Source organism: Passer domesticus, chromosome Z (assembly GCF_036417665.1).
Source record: "Passer domesticus isolate bPasDom1 chromosome Z, bPasDom1.hap1, whole genome shotgun sequence".
NCBI lineage: Eukaryota > Metazoa > Chordata > Aves > Passeriformes > Passeridae > Passer > Passer domesticus.
In genome coordinates this window covers 75,703,468-75,722,374 of record NC_087512.1, presented here as the reverse complement: position 1 = coordinate 75,722,374, position 18,907 = coordinate 75,703,468, and the positions used below count along the sequence as shown (strand labels likewise).

Below are 18,907 nucleotides of genomic sequence, written 5' to 3'. Positions count from 1 at the left end.
AATGAGCTCCCAGAGAAGTTTCTGCATGTCACTGCTAGCCAGCGTGTCCCCATGCTGGTGCAGGAAAGCTTTGTGAACGGCCACTGCTGGGAAAGCAGGCTGAGGTGGCACAAGCAGCTCCTGTACTGCAGTGCAAGTTTCTCAGAGCTCCTGTCACAGCCCCAGCCCTGCTCCCAGCTCTGTGCGTTCTGCCCCAACAGAAACAGCCGCAGCAGGCAAGAATTTACTGCTTTTGGAAAAATATTTATTTATCAAGATCAAGAAAACAATCATTGTCTGCTAATACCAAGTATCACTATCACTAAATGTACCACTATCACAAAAACAATCACCATCCTCCAATACTAACTATCACTATCGCTAATACAATCACTGTCCTCTAATATCAAAGAACGCTATCATTAAAACAATCACTATCCTCTAATATTAACTATCACTATCATTGAAACAACCACCACCCTCTAATATCAAGTATCCCTATCACTATCACTAAAAGAATCACTACCACTATCACTATTTATGACTATCACTATCACTAATACAATCACCCTCCTCTAATATCAAGTAACGCTATCATTGAAACAATCACTATCCCCTAATATTAAAGAACGCTATCATTAAAACCATCACTATCCTCTAATATTAACTATCACTATCATTAAAACAACCACCACCCTCTAATATCAAGTGTCCCTATCACTATCACTAAAAGAATCACTACCACTATCACTATCTATGGCTATCACTATCACTATCTATGGCTATCACTATCACTAATCATCATCCTCTAAGAGATAGTAGTCCTGCAGGTATTGGTGGTAGGAGGGCCAAGAGGATGCTGTGGGCTGAGGTGACTCCAGGGAAATCCAGTGGTCCCGTGAAGAGGCGTTGTCAGCCAGAGCACAGAAGGAGCAGGTGGGCAGAGGTGACGGGTATGCGCTCATGTTCTTGTACAGCCGGGCGAGCTCTGCTGCAAAGAGCTCAGGAAACAGGCGGCAGCTGTCCCTGAACCCGTTGCCTTGGGCTCTCTCGCCGCTTCCCGCTCCTTCTCCTGGCTCTGCTTCACCTCTAGGCTGACCACAGCTTTCCCAGGAAGAGTCCCAGTCCTGTCCTGTTGCCTCTTTGTCCTCCTGGCTCCTCCTGCAGAAACAGATTTCCAAGAAGACTCCTCACAGATAGCAATTTGGAGCACAGTTTCCTCAGAGCCCTGCTAGGAGCCACCTGGGCGCTCCTGCATGCTGCAAAGACTTCCTTGCCAATGGCAGCAATTAATAACTCACCTGTCTCTCTTCAGCAGCTGATGCATGACTAGATAGCCAGACACTGCCCCAAGCAGAAGCAAAGCTGAGGCTGCTACTGTCCCTACTAGGATGTAGTACTTGCTCGGGTCACAGTGTCCAGCAGTCTGGGCTTTTTGCCCAGCGGATGACCCTGGCAGGAGAAGAGACAATGCAAGAGTCAGCGTTTGTGCTCTGCACTAGGCATAACCCCACAGTGTGCTTCAGATGCCCAAGGACTGGCACTGCCAGTGGATCAGAACTGACATCTGATGCTGTCTTCAGAGATGGCTTCCTCTGGCTCTGGTGTCTTAGCATCAGGGACCAAGAGGGATCCCATCGAGCTCTCATGCACAAGAGGCCAGTGTGTGCCAGGGAGCAGCACTGCCCCATCTAGTCCTCCGGGCTGCAGGCCCGGGCTGCGTGCTGGGCACCTGCAATTCACCCATGGAGAGCACTGCAGGGATGCAGCAGAAATGCTGCTCTTTGCCCAAGACAGCATCTAGCAAGCACTCACCTGAATATTCCTCAGGCTCAGCAAGTGTCCTGGTGTCCTCTATTGGTTCTCTTTTTTCATGTGAGCCTGGCACAATGTCACTTTCTTCCACAGCTAAGGTCTCCGGCACAGTCTCAGAATCTGTCTCTTCAGAAAAACAAGACATTGCACACATTAAGCAGAAGCCACTGCCCCTCAGCACAAGCAGGGTACCATGGCCTGGGCATTGCGGCAAGCGGCGCTGACGAGGCCGCTGTCCCCCCCAAGACAGGAGGAATCGACAGCTGGATTTTCTGCAGTGCAACAAGAAGTGCAGACCCAAACCAGCCAAGACTTAATCAACCAAATGACCCACAGAAGGAGTACCTTCAGGTTCCCCCTCACCCTTGGACTCCAGCTTCAAGCCGTCCCTGAGCCTGAGCTTTGCAAGGGGCAGCCAAGGCTTGCTCTGATGTCATTGCTGCCTCCATGCGGTGCTGAGCGTGTGGCGAACCCAAATTCAGCACTGGCCTTTGCCCAACATCTGGATGCCAATGTCTGCACAGAGCAGCCCTGGCCAGGAATGCTACAACTGCAGCAGCAGCTGGAGATGCCCCTGGCAGTCATCTGGAAGCACAGCTGCCAGCAGAGGCTGTGCTGGACCATCTCTAGGGCTCCCTGCAGGAGGTGTGAAATGCAGTGGGCCTGCAGCAAGACTCTGACTGAGTGCTTCTGGCTGTCCAGGATACAGCACATGCCTACAGGAAGCAAAAGCTCAGCTTCCCGGCTGCCAGGGTTAATAGAGTGGGATATACTAACCAGACGGGGCTTCATGCAAGGCTGCCAGGAGCTCCTCTGGAACATCCGGCAATCCTTCAGGGAACTCTTCAGGAACCTTGTCATCGTTCATCCCTATTGTTAGATTTACAAAAGCACGTTAACCTATGACGGTATTTTTCTCGTGAATAAAACAGGGAAAAGGGGCGCTCCTTTTTGTGAAGGCAGGACAGACTGACTACTCACGCTTGAGGTACCAGCTCGGAGTCAGCACGGTATCTGCCCCTCGCTCAGGGGCTGAAAGAGCACTCTCTGTGTCCACAACTACAAGCAAACACCCACAAGAAGTTACCATCACGTGCACTGCCCTGATGGGCACACCTCAAGGCCTGGATGTGGGAGGCACTGATAGGGCACGCTCAGGCAGGTCTGCATCCTCACAGCTGCAGGGGGGTCTGGCTGCCCTTGGGACACTGAGCTGGCAGCTCCCACATGAAGGGAAAAGCCGTGGCGTGCCCACATGATCTGTGTGCGGGTCAGCCCTGGAGCCGGACCAGAAGGCTGGACAACCAGAGCGGAGGGACGGACAGCCACTGCTGAGTGATGGAGAACTGCTGCTGAGCTTCCGGGCCTGACCCGACCCTCCCCACATCCTTGCTCCTTAGGAAGCTCTCTCCATGCTGCACCCTAAAGCAGCTGCAGCCCCTCACACCTCCCCTGGAGCCTCTGCCCCTCTGCCTGCCCCGTGGTGCCTTCCTGGCTCAGCCATCCCGGCTCAGCCATCCCTGCTCCCGGCCCCGCTGCTGCCAGCCAGGGCTGTGTGCTGGCCCCTGCCTGCCTACCTGCTCCCTGCCCAGCTGCTGGAGCACTCTGGGCATTCTGGGCTGGCAGGGCCACGAGAAAGAGCAGCAGGAGGTAGCGGCTCAGGACCATGATCCCCCCTGCTAGAAACACTCTTCTGCTGCTGCTGCTGCTGCTGCTGCTGCTGCTGCTGCTGCTGCTGCTGCTGCTGCTGCTGCAGTGTTGCCCAGAGTGAGCACTGAAGAGCACAGTGGGGCTCTGGAACCTGACATCAAACAGAGCTCTGTGACCTCATACCAAAGTGATGGCTGTGAAGGCCCCAATGTACACCCACGTTGCCTGTGAATTCTTGCACCTCCCCTCTACTGAATTTCCTTCTTCTGCACAGGAATGGAAGGAGCCAAATGGAGAAGGGCTGGAGTATTTTGGAGGCAGCATTGTGCATGGGAATGCAGAGGCACTCATGTCTTATTCCTCCGAAATTCCCTAGAAGAAGACCTGGATGAAGGCTGCTGTAAAAAGCCCAAATTCAAGAGTGTTTCTTTGGTAGTATTTTGGTCTGAAAGAATTGTGGCAAAAACCTGCTTTTCCCATGACTTCTGCTATACTTTCATGACCTTTGATGGCAGCACTGCTTCCATCCTCCACTGTCACACAAACATGGCTGTGCAGTGCTGACGCATCTCCCCCGTCAGCCTGCTTTACTCCCTTTTCCACTTCCAATGCTACTTAAAGCTCTCTCAAGGAGCCCTGCTAACTCTGGAGCCAAGAGCCTTTTTCCCTTTGAGGCAGATGTAGCCCATGTGCCACCATCAGGCCTGCTGTCCTGTAGAGTAACCCACGCTCAAACTCCCACACTGTTGCTGGGAACACCAGGCTGCCGGCCATTCACCTCTAGAGCCTTCCTGGGTCTGGCTCACTGCACGTGGCGGAAGAAAATACCACATGCGGCCCAGATCCCTCAAGCAGTCATCCAGAGCCCCTGAGCTCCCTCTGCCTTGTCCTCGGACACCATCAGGCACCGCCACGGGACACACACAAATGTCTTGGTTGCTGCAGATATCAGGTAACACTGCTGGCCTTTTAGCCGAGCAGCTCTTCTGGCAAATAAATATGCATGACTTATGTGTGCCAGGCAACCTCCGCTCAGAAGCTCTTGGACAACCTTCTAGAGCACCTTTGGTACAGTTGTCCCTGAAGCACCACTTAAGCCCCAGGTGTTTCCAGCTACAAGCAAAGAGGCACTGACAGATTTCCACCCTTCAGGTCTCTCTCCAAGGCTCGTAAGAGTCCTATGCAGCTGACAAGCTGCAGAAACTCGGCCCATGGCATCCTCTGGAATCAAGCACACATCACTGCCCACCGTGAAGGCCGGAGCCCATAATGAGCAGAGGGCCAGAGCAGGCTGGAGGGTGTCTTGGTGACATCTCCTTCCTACGTAGGACCCAGGCAGGCTGCCCAGCTGCCTCGGCCTTGGCTCTGAGCACCATCTCGGGCCCTCCATTCCTGCCCGAGGGGAGGCACCGATGAACACGGCCCTCCTTTGTTCCTTGAGGGGCCACACGCCCAGGCTCTCCCTTACCGCGCTCCGCGCCATTGTGCTGCTCGGCGGCCCGTCACCGGCTGCGGCACCAGTGTCCCCAGAGCTCCTGTGCTGCTGCTGAAGCCGCCCGCGGCGTGTGGCCCGGCGGGGCGGCAGCGCTGCCCGCAGCCCGCGGCCTCCTCGTCCCCTGCTGCCGCCATTGCGCACGGGGCCCTGAGGGGCGGGCACGGGGCTGCGGGGCTGTGCCGGCTCCGCTTGCCGGGCCTCAGCCCCAGCTGCTGCCGCTGGCTCGCAGCGACCACTGCAGCAGGAAAACACCTCGGGCTTTACTGGATTACATACAAAAACTGCCCCCGGTCTTCTCCTTTTGTGTTGCTCTAGCCACTTGCCCGTCCCTTGCTTGCCCGCTATAGCCCTGTTCTTTGCCACTCGCTCTCTATTTTGTTGTCCCTCCAAAGCTTCTTCAACAGTCTCCATCCCGCCCCAGCCCAGCGTTCGCTCTCTCCTGCTCCCTCCTGCTCATTCTGCGTCTCTTCCTCTGTCCCTGCTGCCCCTTCCCGCAGCTCCGGCCCCGTTCCCTGGCCCTCTTTTGCTCCTCTTGTCTCTCCGTTCTGCTTCCTGCCCCTGTCTCTTGGGTCTCTATTTCTCGGCTCCGCTCTCTGGGCCATGCTCGCTTCAGACTCCCAGGCCAACCGCCCCGGCAGCCGCTCTCTGCAGCTGGGACGCGGCGGGGAGCTCTCCTGCGGCAGCACGACAGCGGCCAATGGGGCCCGGCACCGGCGCCTCGGCCCTCGTGCCGGAGCGGGGCCGCTCCCAGGCAGCGGCGGCAGCTGGAGCTGTGGCCCGGGAAGCGGGGCCGGCACAGCCCCACAGCCCCGGGCCCGCCCCTCCCGGCCCCAGTGGCAGAGAGCAGGGATGAGGTGGCAAACCAAAGCACTGGCCACTGGACAGAGCAACACACAAGGCAAATGCCAGGCACGCTTTTTGCCAGACCCCATTGAATCCAGAGCTCTTTTGCTGCCGCAGTGGCATGTCAGCTCCCTCAGAAGCAGCCGAGGCATTTCAGAAAGGGCACTGCAGGGCATGAGCATGCATATGTCCCACAGCTCTCAGTTGTGCATCTGGAAGGCTGCAAGTGTGGGTGTCTATATGAGAAGAGTTTGTCAGGCTTGCTTCAAGGCTTGAGGCACAGCTCTCTTCTCAACAGAGCCTTGGGCTGCCCTCTCAGGAGGTGGCTATCTCAGAGCTGCTGCTATCTCAGACAGGCCCATGAGAGACAGCGCAGAGGCGCAGCTGGAGCTGCTGTGGAGAGCAGAGGAGAGGAACAAGGCTGAGGAGCTCAGTGCTTCCTCTTCATCACTTCAAAGGGAAGAGCATTGTCTTGGGACAGTCTTTACCACCCGAGCAAGAAGTAGAAGGACCCCCCCAAAAGCCCACTGTCCAGAGATGCCTTCAAGCATCTCTCCGGCAATTGCTGCCGGCAATATCCTCCCCACACACTGCAGGCAACAGTCAGCCTCAACAGCAGCTGTGCTGCGTTCCTTGGACAGCAGCTTTGCTGCACTCACACCTCCAGCTTTGGCTGCAGATGGCCCAGCTGGAGCAGGCATGGGCAAAGGCCTGCAGGACCACCGTCAGTCGGACTCGTGAGCCCAGGACAGCAGTGCCCTGGCATGCTGGTTTCTTGCAGTGCCTCGCTTTCTTCATCTGAGACAGGCACTCCGTCACTTCTTTCCACCTGGAAGGCCTTCCTACATTCCATCACTTGAGAAATCCAGCAGGAAATACCCCCATCTATATTGCCTGAGTCTTAATCTCCCTGAACTAAAAGTTAAGTCAAGTCCAAAAACAGGGATAAAGGAGCCTGCAACTGCCACACTCGCTCAAGCAAAAGATCACATCAAAGTTTGTGGTAATCGGCGGAAGAAATGCGGCACTCAATATGAGTGATCAGCAAATCTCAAAACGTTATTGGTAGGCACATACATTTATATTGGTGTTAATGAGGCCAATACATATTGCAAAAGGCGAGCTCATTCTTGGTTAGTTACTTATCAGCTAACTACGCCTACCTTAGCATTCTTGTGGCTACTATGTTGCAGCTGTCCACATCTTTTCTTCATATTTCTAACTAACGATCCTCTCCCCCATCCTGATGTTGCACCAAGGGCACAGTGCCCTTGCCAGGTTTGGACATTGACTGCTGACTCCTATCCTCATCTCCTTCTTGCTTAACTAACGCTATTATATCAGTGTGACCTTTGTCAACTAGCTAGCTGTTCACAAAATCCTCCACAAAAGTTCTCTGTTGCATTCCAGCTCTGGGCTTTTTTCCCATACTGCGTGCGACAAGACTGTAATTTTTATTATAATTATATTCACTGCTATCCATCTAATTTTTAAGAAGGCTCCTGTGATTGATAGGACATTCCTTCCCCTCTCACACAGCCCGGCTCCAGCCTTCTGCTCCTTGATGCTCCTCTCTTGAAGCTCTTCGGGGAGGGACTGCCACGACCTAAGTCACCACCTCGGGTCTCCTTGATGTGCTCACTGCTGGACAGCCATCCCTCGCAGAACATCTTTCCCTCTCTGCCCAGACCTTCCTGATTCGGGGCAGCATCCCAAATGAGCTCCCAGAGAAGTTTCTGCATGTCACTGCTAGCCAGCGTGTCCCCATGCTGGTGCAGGAAAGCTTTGTGAACGGCCACTGCTGGGAAAGCAGGCTGAGGTGGCACAAGCAGCTCCTGTACTGCAGTGCAAGCTTCTCAGAGCTCCTGTCACAGCCCCAGCCCTGCTCCCAGCTCTGTGCGTTCTGCCCCAACAGAAACAGCCGCAGCAGGCAAGAATTTACTGCTTTTGGAAAAATATTTATTTATCAAGATCAAGAAAACAATCATTGTCTGCTAATACCAAGTATCACTATCACTAAATGTACCACTATCACAAAAACAATCACCATCCTCCAATATTAACTATCACTATCGCTAATACAATCACTGTCCTCTAATATCAAAGAACGCTATCATTAAAACAATCACTATCCTCTAATATTAACTATCACTATCATTGAAACAACCACCACCCTCTAATATCAAGTATCCCTATCACTATCACTAAAAGAATCACTACCACTATCACTATTTATGACTATCACTATCACTAATACAATCACCCTCCTCTAATATCAAGTAACGCTATCATTGAAACAATCACTATCCCCTAATATTAAAGAACGCTATCATTAAAACCATCACTATCCTCTAATATTAACTATCACTATCATTAAAACAACCACCACCCTCTAATGTCAAGTGTCCCTATCACTATCACTAAAAGAATCACTACCACTATCACTATCTATGGCTATCACTATCACTATCTATGGCTATCACTATCACTAATCATCATCCTCTAAGAGATAGTAGTCCTGCAGGTATTGGTGGTAGGAGGGCCAAGAGGATGCTGTGGGCTGAGGTGACTCCAGGGAAATCCAGTGGTCCCGTGAAGAGGCGTTGTCAGCCAGAGCACAGAAGGAGCAGGTGGGCAGAGGTGACGGGTATGCGCTCATGTTCTTGTACAGCCGGGCGAGCTCTGCTGCAAAGAGCTCAGGAAACAGGCGGCAGCTGTCCCTGAACCCGTTGCCTTGGGCTCTCTCGCCGCTTCCCGCTCCTTCTCCTGGCTCTGCTTCACCTCTAGGCTGACCACAGCTTTCCCAGGAAGAGTCCCAGTCCTGTCCTGTTGCCTCTTTGTCCTCCTGGCTCCTCCTGCAGAAACAGATTTCCAAGAAGACTCCTCACAGATAGCAATTTGGAGCACAGTTTCCTCAGAGCCCTGCTAGGAGCCACCTGGGCGCTCCTGCATGCTGCAAAGACTTCCTTGCCAATGGCAGCAATTAATAACTCACCTGTCTCTCTTCAGCAGCTGATGCATGACTAGATAGCCAGACACTGCCCCAAGCAGAAGCAAAGCTGAGGCTGCTACTGTCCCTACTAGGATGTAGTACTTGCTCGGGTCACAGTGTCCAGCAGTCTGGGCTTTTTGCCCACCGGATGACCCTGGCAGGAGAAGAGACAATGCAAGAGTCAGCGTTTGTGCTCTGCACTAGGCATAACCCCACAGTGTGCTTCAGATGCCCAAGGACTGGCACTGCCAGTGGATCAGAACTGACATCTGATGCTGTCTTCAGAGATGGCTTCCTCTGGCTCTGGTGTCTTAGCATCAGGGACCAAGAGGGATCCCATCGAGCTCTCATGCACAAGAGGCCAGTGTGTGCCAGGGAGCAGCACTGCCCCATCTAGTCCTCCGGGCTGCAGGCCCGGGCTGCGTGCTGGGCACCTGCAATTCACCCATGGAGAGCACTGCAGGGATGCAGCAGAAATGCTGCTCTTTGCCCAAGACAGCATCTAGCAAGCACTCACCTGAATATTCCTCAGGCTCAGCAAGTGTCCTGGTGTCCTCTATTGGTTCTCTTTTTTCATGTGAGCCTGGCACAATGTCACTTTCTTCCACAGCTAAGGTCTCCGGCACAGTCTCAGAATCTGTCTCTTCAGAAAAACAAGACATTGCACACATTAAGCAGAAGCCACTGCCCCTCAGCACAAGCAGGGTACCATGGCCTGGGCATTGCGGCAAGCGGCGCTGACGAGGCCGCTGTCCCCCCCAAGACAGGAGGAATCGACAGCTGGATTTTCTGCAGTGCAACAAGAAGTGCAGACCCAAACCAGCCAAGACTTAATCAACCAAATGACCCACAGAAGGAGTACCTTCAGGTTCCCCCTCACCCTTGGACTCCAGCTTCAAGCCGTCCCTGAGCCTGAGCTTTGCAAGGGGCAGCCAAGGCTTGCTCTGATGTCATTGCTGCCTCCATGCGGTGCTGAGCGTGTGGCGAACCCAAATTCAGCACTGGCCTTTGCCCAACATCTGGATGCCAATGTCTGCACAGAGCAGCCCTGGCCAGGAATGCTACAACTGCAGCAGCAGCTGGAGATGCCCCTGGCAGTCATCTGGAAGCACAGCTGCCAGCAGAGGCTGTGCTGGACCATCTCTAGGGCTCCCTGCAGGAGGTGTGAAATGCAGTGGGCCTGCAGCAAGACTCTGACTGAGTGCTTCTGGCTGTCCAGGATACAGCACATGCCTACAGGAAGCAAAAGCTCAGCTTCCCGGCTGCCAGGGTTAATAGAGTGGGATATACTAACCAGACGGGGCTTCATGCAAGGCTGCCAGGAGCTCCTCTGGAACATCCGGCAATCCTTCAGGGAACTCTTCAGGAACCTTGTCATCGTTCATCCCTATTGTTAGATTTACAAAAGCACGTTAACCTATGACGGTATTTTTCTCGTGAATAAAACAGGGAAAAGGGGCGCTCCTTTTTGTGAAGGCAGGACAGACTGACTACTCACGCTTGAGGTACCAGCTCGGAGTCAGCACGGTATCTGCCCCTCGCTCAGGGGCTGAAAGAGCACTCTCTGTGTCCACAACTACAAGCAAACACCCACAAGAAGTTACCATCACGTGCACTGCCCTGATGGGCACACCTCAAGGCCTGGATGTGGGAGGCACTGATAGGGCACGCTCAGGCAGGTCTGCATCCTCACAGCTGCAGGGGGGTCTGGCTGCCCTTGGGACACTGAGCTGGCAGCTCCCACATGAAGGGAAAAGCCGTGGCGTGCCCACATGATCTGTGTGCGGGTCAGCCCTGGAGCCGGACCAGAAGGCTGGCCAACCAGAGCGGAGGGACGGACAGCCACTGCTGAGTGATGGAGAACTGCTGCTGAGCTTCCGGGCCTGACCCGACCCTCCCCACATCCTTGCTCCTTAGGAAGCTCTCTCCATGCTGCACCCTAAAGCAGCTGCAGCCCCTCACACCTCCCCTGGAGCCTCTGCCCCTCTGCCTGCCCCGTGGTGCCTTCCTGGCTCAGCCATCCCGGCTCAGCCATCCCTGCTCCCGGCCCCGCTGCTGCCAGCCAGGGCTGTGTGCTGGCCCCTGCCTGCCTACCTGCTCCCTGCCCAGCTGCTGGAGCACTCTGGGCATTCTGGGCTGGCAGGGCCACGAGAAAGAGCAGCAGGAGGTAGCGGCTCAGGACCATGATCCCCCCTGCTAGAAACACTCTTCTGCTGCTGCTGCTGCTGCTGCTGCTGCTGCTGCTGCTGCAGTGTTGCCCAGAGTGAGCACTGAAGAGCACAGTGGGGCTCTGGAACCTGACATCAAACAGAGCTCTGTGACCTCATACCAAAGTGATGGCTGTGAAGGCCCCAATGTACACCCACGTTGCCTGTGAATTCTTGCACCTCCCCTCTACTGAATTTCCTTCTTCTGCACAGGAATGGAAGGAGCCAAATGGAGAAGGGCTGGAGTATTTTGGAGGCAGCATTGTGCATGGGAATGCAGAGGCACTCATGTCTTATTCCTCCGAAATTCCCTAGAAGAAGACCTGGATGAAGGCTGCTGTAAAAAGCCCAAATTCAAGAGTGTTTCTTTGGTAGTATTTTGGTCTGAAAGAATTGTGGCAAAAACCTGCTTTTCCCATGACTTCTGCTATACTTTCATGACCTTTGATGGCAGCACTGCTTCCATCCTCCACTGTCACACAAACATGGCTGTGCAGTGCTGACGCATCTCCCCCGTCAGCCTGCTTTACTCCCTTTTCCACTTCCAATGCTACTTAAAGCTCTCTCAAGGAGCCCTGCTAACTCTGGAGCCAAGAGCCTTTTTCCCTTTGAGGCAGATGTAGCCCATGTGCCACCATCAGGCCTGCTGTCCTGTAGAGTAACCCACGCTCAAACTCCCACACTGTTGCTGGGAACACCAGGCTGCCGGCCATTCACCTCTAGAGCCTTCCTGGGTCTGGCTCACTGCACGTGGCGGAAGAAAATACCACATGCGGCCCAGATCCCTCAAGCAGTCATCCAGAGCCCCTGAGCTCCCTCTGCCTTGTCCTCGGACACCATCAGGCACCGCCACGGGACACACACAAATGTCTTGGTTGCTGCAGATATCAGGTAACACTGCTGGCCTTTTAGCCGAGCAGCTCTTCTGGCAAATAAATATGCATGACTTATGTGTGCCAGGCAACCTCCGCTCAGAAGCTCTTGGACAGCCTTCTAGAGCACCTTTGGTACAGTTGTCCCTGAAGCACCACTTAAGCCCCAGGTGTTTCCAGCTACAAGCAAAGAGGCACTGACAGATTTCCACCCTTCAGGTCTCTCTCCAAGGCTCGTAAGAGTCCTATGCAGCTGACAAGCTGCAGAAACTCGGCCCATGGCATCCTCTGGAATCAAGCACACATCACTGCCCACCGTGAAGGCCGGAGCCCATAATGAGCAGAGGGCCAGAGCAGGCTGGAGGGTGTCTTGGTGACATCTCCTTCCTACGTAGGACCCAGGCAGGCTGCCCAGCTGCCTCGGCCTTGGCTCTGAGCACCATCTCGGGCCCTCCATTCCTGCCCGAGGGGAGGCACCGATGAACACGGCCCTCCTTTGTTCCTTGAGGGGCCACACGCCCAGGCTCTCCCTTACCGCGCTCCGCGCCATTGTGCTGCTCGGCGGCCCGTCACCGGCTGCGGCACCAGTGTCCCCAGAGCTCCTGTGCTGCTGCTGAAGCCGCCCGCGGCGTGTGGCCCAGCGGGGCGGCAGCGCTGCCCGCAGCCCGCGGCCTCCTCGTCCCCTGCTGCCGCCATTGCGCACGGGGCCCTGAGGGGCGGGCACGGGGCTGCGGGGCTGTGCCGGCTCCGCTTGCCGGGCCTCAGCCCCAGCTGCTGCCGCTGGCTCGCAGCGACCACTGCAGCAGGAAAACACCTCGGGCTTTACTGGATTACATACAAAAACTGCCCCCGGTCTTCTCCTTTTGTGTTGCTCTAGCCACTTGCCCGTCCCTTGCTTGCCCGCTATAGCCCTGTTCTTTGCCACTCGCTCTCTATTTTGTTGTCCCTCCAAAGCTTCTTCAACAGTCTCCATCCCGCCCCAGCCCAGCGTTCGCTCTCTCCTGCTCCCTCCTGCTCATTCTGCGTCTCTTCCTCTGTCCCTGCTGCCCCTTCCCGCAGCTCCGGCCCCGTTCCCTGGCCCTCTTTTGCTCCTCTTGTCTCTCCGTTCTGCTTCCTGCCCCTGTCTCTTGGGTCTCTATTTCTCGGCTCCGCTCTCTGGGCCATGCTCGCTTCAGACTCCCAGGCCAACCGCCCCGGCAGCCGCTCTCTGCAGCTGGGACGTGGCGGGGAGCTCTCCTGCGGCAGCACGACAGCGGCCAATGGGGCCCGGCACCGGCGCCTCGGCCCTCGTGCCGGAGCGGGGCCGCTCCCAGGCAGCGGCGGCAGCTGGAGCTGTGGCCCGGGAAGCGGGGCCGGCACAGCCCCACAGCCCCGGGCCCGCCCCTCCCGGCCCCAGTGGCAGAGAGCAGGGATGAGGTGGCAAACCAAAGCACTGGCCACTGGACAGAGCAACACACAAGGCAAATGCCAGGCACGCTTTTTGCCGGACCCCATTGAATCCAGAGCTCTTTTGCTGCCGCAGTGGCATGTCAGCTCCCTCAGAAGCAGCCGAGGCATTTCAGAAAGGGCACTGCAGGGCATGAGCATGCATATGTCCCACAGCTCTCAGTTGTGCATCTGGAAGGCTGCAAGTGTGGGTGTCTATATGAGAAGAGTTTGTCAGGCTTGCTTCAAGGCTTGAGGCACAGCTCTCTTCTCAACAGAGCCTTGGGCTGCCCTCTCAGGAGGTGGCTATCTCAGAGCTGCTGCTATCTCAGACAGGCCCATGAGAGACAGCGCAGAGGCGCAGCTGGAGCTGCTGTGGAGAGCAGAGGAGAGGAACAAGGCTGAGGAGCTCAGTGCTTCCTCTTCATCACTTCAAAGGGAAGAGCATTGTCTTGGGACAGTCTTTACCACCCGAGCAAGAAGTAGAAGGACCCCCCCAAAAGCCCACTGTCCAGAGATGCCTTCAAGCATCTCTCCGGCAATTGCTGCCGGCAATATCCTCCCCACACACTGCAGGCAACAGTCAGCCTCAACAGCAGCTGTGCTGCGTTCCTTGGACAGCAGCTTTGCTGCACTCACACCTCCAGCTTTGGCTGCAGATGGCCCAGCTGGAGCAGGCATGGGCAAAGGCCTGCAGGACCACCGTCAGTCGGACTCGTGAGCCCAGGACAGCAGTGCCCTGGCATGCTGGTTTCTTGCAGTGCCTCGCTTTCTTCATCTGAGACAGGCACTCCGTCACTTCTTTCCACCTGGAAGGCCTTCCTACATTCCATCACTTGAGAAATCCAGCAGGAAATACCCCCATCTATATTGCCTGAGTCTTAATCTCCCTGAACTAAAAGTTAAGTCAAGTCCAAAAACAGGGATAAAGGAGCCTGCAACTGCCACACTCGCTCAAGCAAAAGATCACATCAAAGTTTGTGGTAATCGGCGGAAGAAATGCGGCACTCAATATGAGTGATCAGCAAATCTCAAAACTTTATTGGTAGGCACATACATTTATATTGGTGTTAATGAGGCCAATACATATTGCAAAAGGCGAGCTCATTCTTGGTTAGTTACTTATCAGCTAACTACGCCTACCTTAGCATTCTTGTGGCTACTATGTTGCAGCTGTCCACATCTTTTCTTCATATTTCTAACTAACGATCCTCTCCCCCATCCTGATGTTGCACCAAGGGCACAGTGCCCTTGCCAGGTTTGGACATTGACTGCTGACTCCTATCCTCATCTCCTTCTTGCTTAACTAACGCTATTATATCAGTGTGACCTTTGTCAACTAGCTAGCTGTTCACAAAATCCTCCACAAAAGTTCTCTGTTGCATTCCAGCTCTGGGCTTTTTTCCCATACTGCGTGCGACAAGACTGTAATTTTTATTATAATTATATTCACTGCTATCCATCTAATTTTTAAGAAGGCTCCTGTGATTGATAGGACATTCCTTCCCCTCTCACACAGCCCGGCTCCAGCCTTCTGCTCCTTGATGCTCCTCTCTTGAAGCTCTTCGGGGAGGGACTGCCACGACCTAAGTCACCACCTCGGGTCTCCTTGATGTGCTCACTGCTGGACAGCCATCCCTCGCAGAACATCTTTCCCTCTCTGCCCAGACCTTCCTGATTCGGGGCAGCATCCCAAATGAGCTCCCAGAGAAGTTTCTGCATGTCACTGCTAGCCAGCGTGTCCCCATGCTGGTGCAGGAAAGCTTTGTGAACGGCCACTGCTGGGAAAGCAGGCTGAGGTGGCACAAGCAGCTCCTGTACTGCAGTGCAAGCTTCTCAGAGCTCCTGTCACAGCCCCAGCCCTGCTCCCAGCTCTGTGCGTTCTGCCCCAACAGAAACAGCCGCAGCAGGCAAGAATTTACTGCTTTTGGAAAAATATTTATTTATCAAGATCAAGAAAACAATCATTGTCTGCTAATACCAAGTATCACTATCACTAAATGTACCACTATCACAAAAACAATCACCATCCTCCAATATTAACTATCACTATCGCTAATACAATCACTGTCCTCTAATATCAAAGAACGCTATCATTAAAACAATCACTATCCTCTAATATTAACTATCACTATCATTGAAACAACCACCACCCTCTAATATCAAGTATCCCTATCACTATCACTAAAAGAATCACTACCACTATCACTATTTATGACTATCACTATCACTAATACAATCACCCTCCTCTAATATCAAGTAACGCTATCATTGAAACAATCACTATCCCCTAATATTAAAGAACGCTATCATTAAAACCATCACTATCCTCTAATATTAACTATCACTATCATTAAAACAACCACCACCCTCTAATATCAAGTGTCCCTATCACTATCACTAAAAGAATCACTACCACTATCACTATCTATGGCTATCACTATCACTATCTATGGCTATCACTATCACTAATCATCATCCTCTAAGAGATAGTAGTCCTGCAGGTATTGGTGGTAGGAGGGCCAAGAGGATGCTGTGGGCTGAGGTGACTCCAGGGAAATCCAGTGGTCCCGTGAAGAGGCGTTGTCAGCCAGAGCACAGAAGGAGCAGGTGGGCAGAGGTGACGGGTATGCGCTCATGTTCTTGTACAGCCGGGCGAGCTCTGCTGCAAAGAGCTCAGGAAACAGGCGGCAGCTGTCCCTGAACCCGTTGCCTTGGGCTCTCTCGCCGCTTCCCGCTCCTTCTCCTGGCTCTGCTTCACCTCTAGGCTGACCACAGCTTTCCCAGGAAGAGTCCCAGTCCTGTCCTGTTGCCTCTTTGTCCTCCTGGCTCCTCCTGCAGAAACAGATTTCCAAGAAGACTCCTCACAGATAGCAATTTGGAGCACAGTTTCCTCAGAGCCCTGCTAGGAGCCACCTGGGCGCTCCTGCATGCTGCAAAGACTTCCTTGCCAATGGCAGCAATTAATAACTCACCTGTCTCTCTTCAGCAGCTGATGCATGACTAGATAGCCAGACACTGCCCCAAGCAGAAGCAAAGCTGAGGCTGCTACTGTCCCTACTAGGATGTAGTACTTGCTCGGGTCACGGTGTCCAGCAGTCTGGGCTTTTTGCCCACCGGATGACCCTGGCAGGAGAAGAGACAATGCAAGAGTCAGCGTTTGTGCTCTGCACTAGGCATAACCCCACAGTGTGCTTCAGATGCCCAAGGACTGGCACTGCTAGTGGATCAGAACTGACATCTGATGCTGTCTTCAGAGATGGCTTCCTCTGGCTCTGGTGTCTTAGCATCAGGGACCAAGAGGGATCCCATCGAGCTCTCATGCACAAGAGGCCAGTGTGTGCCAGGGAGCAGCACTGCCCCATCTAGTCCTCCGGGCTGCAGGCCCGGGCTGCGTGCTGGGCACCTGCAATTCACCCATGGAGAGCACTGCAGGGATGCAGCAGAAATGCTGCTCTTTGCCCAAGACAGCATCTAGCAAGCACTCACCTGAATATTCCTCAGGCTCAGCAAGTGTCCTGGTGTCCTCTATTGGTTCTCTTTTTTCATGTGAGCCTGGCACAATGTCACTTTCTTCCACAGCTAAGGTCTCCGGCACAGTCTCAGAATCTGTCTCTTCAGAAAAACAAGACATTGCACACATTAAGCAGAAGCCACTGCCCCTCAGCACAAGCAGGGTACCATGGCCTGGGCATTGCGGCAAGCGGCGCTGACGAGGCCGCTGTCCCCCCCAAGACAGGAGGAATCGACAGCTGGATTTTCTGCAGTGCAACAAGAAGTGCAGACCCAAACCAGCCAAGACTTAATCAACCAAATGACCCACAGAAGGAGTACCTTCAGGTTCCCCCTCACCCTTGGACTCCAGCTTCAAGCCGTCCCTGAGCCTGAGCTTTGCAAGGGGCAGCCAAGGCTTGCTCTGATGTCATTGCTGCCTCCATGCGGTGCTGAGCGTGTGGCGAACCCAAATTCAGCACTGGCCTTTGCCCAACATCTGGATGCCAATGTCTGCACAGAGCAGCCCTGGCCAGGAATGCTACAACTGCAGCAGCAGCTGGAGATGCCCCTGGCAGTCATCTGGAAGCACAGCTGCCAGCAGAGGCTGTACTGGACCATCTCTAGGGCTCCCTGCAGGAGGTGTGAAATGCAGTGGGCCTGCAGCAAGACTCTGACTGAGTGCTTCTGGCTGTCCAGGATACAGCACATGCCTACAGGAAGCAAAAGCTCAGCTTCCCGGCTGCCAGGGTTAATAGAGTGGGATATACTAACCAGACGGGGCTTCATGCAAGGCTGCCAGGAGCTCCTCTGGAACATCCGGCAATCCTTCAGGGAACTCTTCAGGAACCTTGTCATCGTTCATCCCTATTGTTAGATTTACAAAAGCACGTTAACCTATGACGGTATTTTTCTCGTGAATAAAACAGGGAAAAGGGGCGCTCCTTTTTGTGAAGGCAGGACAGACTGACTACTCACGCTTGAGGTACCAGCTCGGAGTCAGCACGGTATCTGCCCCTCGCTCAGGGGCTGAAAGAGCACTCTCTGTGTGCACAACTACAACCAAACACCCACAAGAAGTTACCATCACGTGCACTGCCCTGATGGGCACACCTCAAGGCCTGGATGTGGGAGGCACTGATAGGGCACGCTCAGGCAGGTCTGCATCCTCACAGCTGCAGGGGGGTCTGGCTGCCCTTGGGACACTGAGCTGGCAGCTCCCACATGAAGGGAAAAGCCGTGGCGTGCCCACATGATCTGTGTGCGGGTCAGCCCTGGAGCCGGACCAGAAGGCTGGACAACCAGAGCGGAGGGACGGACAGCCACTGCTGAGTGATGGAGAACTGCTGCTGAGCTTCCGGGCCTGACCCGACCCTCCCCACATCCTTGCTCCTTAGGAAGCTCTCTCCATGCTGCACCCTAAAGCAGCTGCAGCCCCTCACACCTCCCCTGGAGCCTCTGCCCCTCTGCCTGCCCCGTGGTGCCTTCCTGGCTCAGCCATCCCGGCTCAGCCATCCCTGCTCCCGGCCCCGCTGCTGCCAGCCAGGGCTGTGTGCTGGCCCCTGCCTGCCTACCTGCTCCCTGCCCAGCTGCTGGAGCACTCTGGGCATTCTGGGCTGGCAGGGCCACGAGAAAGAGCAGCAGGAGGTAGCGGCTCAGGACCATGATCCCCCCTGCTAGAAACACTCTTCTGCTGCTGCTGCTGCTGCTGCTGCTGCTGCTGCTGCTGCTGCTGCTGCTGCAGTGTTGCCCAGAGTGAGCACTGAAGAGCACAGTGGGGCTCTGGAACCTGACATCAAACAGAGCTCTGTGACCTCATACCAAAGTGATGGCTGTGAAGGCCCCAATGTACACCCACGTTGCCTGTGAATTCTTGCACCTCCCCTCTACTGAATTTCCTTCTTCTGCACAGGAATGGAAGGAGCCAAATGGAGAAGGGCTGGAGTATTTTGGAGGCAGCATTGTGCATGGGAATGCAGAGGCACTCATGTCTTATTCCTCCGAAATTCCCTAGAAGAAGACCTGGATGAAGGCTGCTGTAAAAAGCCCAAATTCAAGAGTGTTTCTTTGGTAGTATTTTGGTCTGAAAGAATTGTGGCAAAAACCTGCTTTTCCCATGACTTCTGCTATACTTTCA

General features: G+C 54.3%; 1 protein-coding gene and 1 long non-coding RNA gene across 2 annotated transcripts in view; both read right to left on the bottom strand.

Moving 5' to 3' along the window:
• LOC135289658 (TOG array regulator of axonemal microtubules protein 2-like) overlaps positions 1-18,907 on the bottom strand; it is a 311,721-nt gene that overhangs the window by 236,612 nt on the left and 56,202 nt on the right. The gene's annotated exons all lie outside the window — the stretch shown is intronic.
• LOC135289919 (uncharacterized) lies at positions 223-3,233 on the bottom strand. The gene is made up of 2 exons (XR_010352655.1): positions 1,795-3,233; positions 223-1,431 (listed from the first exon to the last, which is right to left on the bottom strand). It is a non-coding gene; the product is annotated as an uncharacterized LOC135289919 (long non-coding RNA).